The sequence below is a fragment of the Arachis hypogaea genome, chromosome 11, assembly GCF_003086295.3.
Source record: "Arachis hypogaea cultivar Tifrunner chromosome 11, arahy.Tifrunner.gnm2.J5K5, whole genome shotgun sequence".
Classification (NCBI taxonomy): Eukaryota; Viridiplantae; Streptophyta; class Magnoliopsida; order Fabales; family Fabaceae; genus Arachis; species Arachis hypogaea.
Window position 1 is genome coordinate 46,491,787 of NC_092046.1, and position 5,709 is coordinate 46,497,495.

Sequence of the window (5,709 nt, forward strand, 5' to 3'; positions counted from 1 at the left end):
ATTGTAATATTTAATTATTTGAATCAATGACTGAGATTTATTAGCAGGTCAACAATTAGCTCGTTTAGCTCGCAAAATAATCATTGTTTTTTTTGGACCTAACTCGCAAAATAATCTTGATTTTTTTATTTTTTGGTCAAGGCAAAATAATCTTGATTGAGAGATTTATTTCAGCTACATGAGTGGGCTACAGGCCCAACAAGAGAAAGAAAAGAACAAAAGCGAAACCCAAAAAGCACACATAAAAAAAAAAAAGCACACATAAGATTAGTAGCAGAGTGTTAAAGTTTCTGAGGCGGTGTGTATATTGACGCATAGCAGTTACCACTTACCACGATAATAGTTTGCGTATTGCGATCGCTTCTTCTGTTGTTTAAGGTATGTTTCCATTCCCTTATTCTTCTTCAATAATGGCTGTGCCTGTGAGACATTCCAATCACTCTCTAATTGCATCATTGGTTTCCTTATTTTATTGTTAATAGTTTTAATTTGGTCGTGAATTTAGTATTTTTTGTGCTTCAAATTGAGATTAGGATTCTAGACATAGACGGATCAATATTTCCACATTTTAAAGCTACAAAAATATACAAGTAATATTCCAGAGTTTAATTTTGATATACTGTTAAGTAAAGTAATTTATGCAGTTGGTTCAATTATTTTTTATGACTTGACACTATGTAATTGGAATTGGATACCTAAAAACTGTTTTAGTGCATCAAAATTAAATTTATAGGCTAATTTATATCTCCTTGAAAATGTACAAATAAAAGAATCCTTCAAAATTCTCATGTCTTTACGTGAATTCGCATTGCAGAATGAAACCAGAATCGAAAAGAAAGAGTGACAAAGCCCACAATTGTAGCCATGAAAAACCTTCATGTTTTGATAGTTTTGCTGAAATGTCAAACGCTCTGTTAAATTCTGATATCACCATAAGAAACCAAAGTTCTTCCATTATTCTTGGTTCTGCAACTAATCAAGATCCTAATTCAATTCAATCTCTCTCAAAAGGTTAGTGTTTCATTTTTTTTTTAAATTTAAATTCAATAATAATCTTGAAATCATTGTGAGTATCTTTTTATTTTTTAATTATAAATTTAAACTTAACATGTGTAACAGATTGCTATGACTTTAGTAATTTATTGAAGACATTGAATTACATAGAGAAGAAGAGTGCCAAACGCATAATCGTTGTTAAGAGGGTTGATAAGAAAAAAGAAAAGAAAATGAAGAGGAAGAAGGAGAAGGAGGAATTTCAAATAATAAAATTCTTGACAATGAACCCAAAGAAGCCGTTTGAAAGAATTGTAAGAGTAAAAGGTGGAAACAGAAAGGAGCAAAATTCAGAGAAAAACTCAGATAATCAATTTGGCTTGGAAGAGTTTCTTGATGCTGTAAATCATGGAGGCTTTCATCTTAGAACAAGGATTCATATTAAGAATAAGAATACCCAACAGAAAGAACCAAAACACAAATAAATTTGGTTGGCTATCATCTTAGAAGAAGAGATTTTTCTTCTAATTCAAACATTAGTGACTGTATGTCCGTCAAGATTTATATTCCGTCCAAATTTATATTTCTCTTACTTTTAGAGTAGATAAGAACTTCTAACTGTGATGTCATGATGAAATCTTGTTAGATATTATTCAATTTGTTTTTCCTGTGTTTTCTCTTGCTTTAAATTTAGTGTTTAAAGATTTTTTTTAACCAATTCATGTAAGATATTAGTCAATTTGTTTTTCGTGTGTTTTCTCTTGCTTTTGGTTTTAGTGTTTAAAAATTTTTTTTTTGACAAATTCTTTTATATGTTGTAAAAGGAGAGTGAGAAATTTGTATTCACTAGAAGATAATATAATTTTTTGAGAGTTCATATTTAGATTGATCTTTAAAATTGTATTTATATTTTAGAGTGATTCTAGAATTTAGATAAGATGAGTGTGGATAATGTTTTGATAGTTTCATTACATATTTTTATTTTGTTGACACCCAAATTTAATCAAGTTGGCTTAAATCCAATAAAAATCACTCATACAAGATGCGCATGAAATCACACTTTTTTTTTTTATGTTTTTTTCTTTTTTTTTTTTTTTGTGCATTATTTCTGTCTCCTCCTTCTTCTATTAATGCTGTTGTTGCTATATTTTATTTTTATTTCTTTTTCACTTTCTCTTTCTTATGTATTATTGCAGTTATTTCTTATTCTTTATTTGATTTTTTTATTTTTATTAAGACGGTAAAATAAAAAGAAATTATGAGAAAATAAAATTAAAAAATGAAAAAAAAAGATGAAAAAAAAAGAAGATGATGAAAAAGAGGAGGAAGCATTTTGAATTGTGCAGAATTTATAAAAAAAAATAATACCAAAATTTTTAGCAATAATATATAAAATTCTTAATTTTGATACTGATATTTTGTTATAAAACACACAAATGTGTTTTGTAATGCTACATATTTTTTTTTGTTGCTCTTCTTCTTTTAGGAGTATTTTTTTCATATTAGACTTGAATAAATATGTTCGTACTGAATTGAAATCTTATTTAATTGAATAAATATATGTTCACACTTATTGGATTGAATTCTTGGCAAAAATAAAAAGCACCAAAATTTGTTTAAAGTGACACCATAATTAAATACAATAATACAGAATGTAGAAAGTAAATTGACTATAAAAGATTACATTGATAGGGGTGGCAACACTACCCGAACCCGCGGGTACCCACCCCGCCCCTACCCGCTCGGGGCGAGTAATTACCCGCCCCCACACCGGAGCGGGTTCTTGGGCGGGGCGGGGCGAGGTCGGGTTTAGGTTAAACCCGTCCCTACTCGTCCCGGTATATATAATATATATATAAATATATATTTTTAATATATAATATATGTAACATATATAAAATAATTAGTAAAATGATTAATAATATTATATCATATATAAATTTTTACTTTAATTTATGTTATGTATGTAAATAGTGGTTATATAATTTTTAAATTTTTATTTTATTTGTTGAATTTAATAATTATAGGGGCGGGTAGGAGCGGGGCGGGTTAGGGTTTAACATTTTATTACTCGCGGGTAGGACGGGGCAGGTTTCATGCGGATTTTTTGTCGGGCAGGGCGGGGTCGGGTAGAGCAAAAACCCGCCCCTACCCGCCCCGTTGCCACCCCTATACATTGACTCTATAAAATAAAATAAAATAGCACTAAAATTACTTAAAATTGACACTAGAATCTAGTAACACAATACAAAAAAAAAATATTGAATCTTTCTAAAAATATTACACATTCAATGATTTGTAGGGGTGTTCATGGTATGGTTAATCCAAAAACCAAATCAGTTTTTTGGTTAACCAAAAATATAGTATTGGTTAATTAACCAAATTAGTTTTACATTATGAAACCGATTATTAATCGGTTAGTGAAATTCAAAACCGGTTTTATATAGAAAAATCGATTTTTGTACTAAAAAATCGATTTTTATACTAAAAAATTAGTTTTTATACCATAAAATTGGTTTTTACATGTAAAAATAGATTTTTACACAAAAATTAATATTTTTACATACAAAAACCCAAAATTTTAAACCTTCTTTTAATTGAATTTTTTTAATCTAAATTTTTTTCTTTTTAAATGATACGAGTAACATTTGTAAATAATAAAATCCCTTCCATTACTTTCGTTCCTTTTTCTTTCTTATCTCTTTTCAGTATTTTCTATAAATAATTTTTTCTAATATAAATAATTTTCTTTCTAAATGATACGAATAACTTTTTCTTATCTCCTTCTTTCCATCTCTCTCCTTTTCTCTCTCTCTCTTTCTCCCCTTCCCCTCTTTCTCCCCCTCCCCTTTCTTTCTCTTCCTCTCTCTCCCCTCTCTCCCATTTCTATCTCTCTCTCCTCTTCTCTTCCTTTTCTCTCTCCCTCTCTCTCCATTTTTCTCTCTCCTTCTCTCTTTTTTTTCTCTCTCTCCCCCTCATCTCTATCTATCATTCTCTCTCTTGCCTTCCCATCTTTCTCCCCCTCCCCTTTCTTTTCCTCTATCCTTCTCTCCCTCTCTCCCCATGCTCTCTTTCTCCCCTTCCCTCTTTCTCTCTCCCCTCCTCTCCCTCTCTCCTTCTCTCTCTCCTCCTCTCTTTTCTCTTTCTCTTTCTCTTTTTCTGTTTCTCTCTCCTTCTCTCTCCCCATCCTCTCTCTCTCCCTTCTCTCTTTCTTCCTCTTTGTCCTCTTTTTCTTCCACTTTCTCTCTTCTTCTCTCTCTCCTATCCTTCTTCTCTCTTCTTATCTCTCTCCTTTTTTTCTTTCTCCTCCTCTCTCTCTTCTCTCTCGCTTTAGAGAGAAGAGGAGAAAAGAGATAGAAGAGGGATAGAGATTGAGAAAAGGTTGAGAGAGAAAGAGAAAAGAGAGAGTAAGAAAAGAAAGAGGAGAATGAGAGAAAAGGAAGAGAGGAAGAAGAGGATAGAGAGAAAATGTGAGAGAGAGAGAGAGAAAGAAAGAAGAAAAGGAAAGAGAGAGGAGCGAGAGAGAGAAAGAGAGGGGAGAAAAAGGAGAGAGAGAGGAAGGAGAGGGGAGAGAGAGATAGAAGGAAAAAGAGAGGAGAAAGGAGAAAGGAGAGAGATATGGGAGAGAGAGGAGGGGAGAAGGAGAGAGAAGGAGAAAAAGAGAGAGAGGAAGAGAAGGAGAGAGAGAGAGAAAGAGGGAAGGGGAGAGAGAGGGAGAGAAGGATAGAGAGACAAAGGAGAGAGAAAGAAAGACGAGGTGGAGAGAGGGGAGAGAGAGAGAGAAAGAGAGAGAAAGAGAAAGAAAGAGAGAGAGAGAGGGGGGAGGGGAGAGAGAGGAGGAGAGAGAAAGAGAAAGAAAGAGAGAGAGAGAGGAGAGGGGGGAGAGAGGAGGAGAGAGAGAGAAGCGGAAAGAGGGAAAGGAGAGAGAGAATGGGAGAGGAGATAAAGAGAAAAATGAGTGAGAGAGAGAAGGGGGAGAGAGAGAGAGGAGAGGAAGGGGGGAGAGTGAGGGAGAAGGGAGAGAAATAGGAGGAAAAGAAGAGAGAGAAGGCGACAAAGAATAGAGAGAGAGAGAGAGAGAGGAGGGAGAGAAAGAGGAGAGAGAGAGATAGAGAGAGAGAAGGGAGAGAGAGAGAAGAAGAGAAAGAAGGGAGGGAGAGAGAAAGAAAGAGGAAGGGGAGAGAGAGAGAGAGAGAGAGTGTGTGTGTGTGTGTGTGTAATTTGGTTTTGAAATTAGGTTTTGATTTTAATTTGGTTTTGGTTTTGGTTAACCAATTCTAAAAAATATGGATATGATTTTTAAAATTATTTTATTAAACTGGTTAACCAAAATGTAGTTATGATTTTTTAACCGATTAACCACAATTTGATTTTTTTATGAAATCCCTAATGATTTGAGTGCTTACCTCATAAAAAATAACACATAAATTTGTAAAAATAATATCAAAATGTCTTCACTTTATTATCAAATTTTTTGACTAAATGATATGATAGAAATAAGAATTTATTTTCTGAAGACTTGTTTTAGATTCATAAATTTTAATAGAAAAAGAATAAATGAAAAAATCTGTTGTTAACGCATTGAAATTAAGTAGAAGAAATGCAAAATTTCGAAAGAGAATGAACATTGATATTTACGTATAAGAAGAAGTTGATGTATCTAATATATAAAATAACATATAAATTTTTAAAAAATAACACCGAAATGTCTTAACT

General features: G+C 32.4%; 1 long non-coding RNA gene across 1 annotated transcript; it reads left to right on the forward strand.

Moving 5' to 3' along the window:
- The first annotated feature begins 275 nt into the window (after positions 1-275).
- Positions 276-1,659, forward strand: LOC112723877 (uncharacterized). Its single transcript, XR_011868135.1, has 3 exons — positions 276-378; positions 815-1,011; positions 1,120-1,659. It is a non-coding gene; the product is annotated as an uncharacterized lncRNA (long non-coding RNA).
- Positions 1,660-5,709: the final 4,050 nt, after the last annotated feature.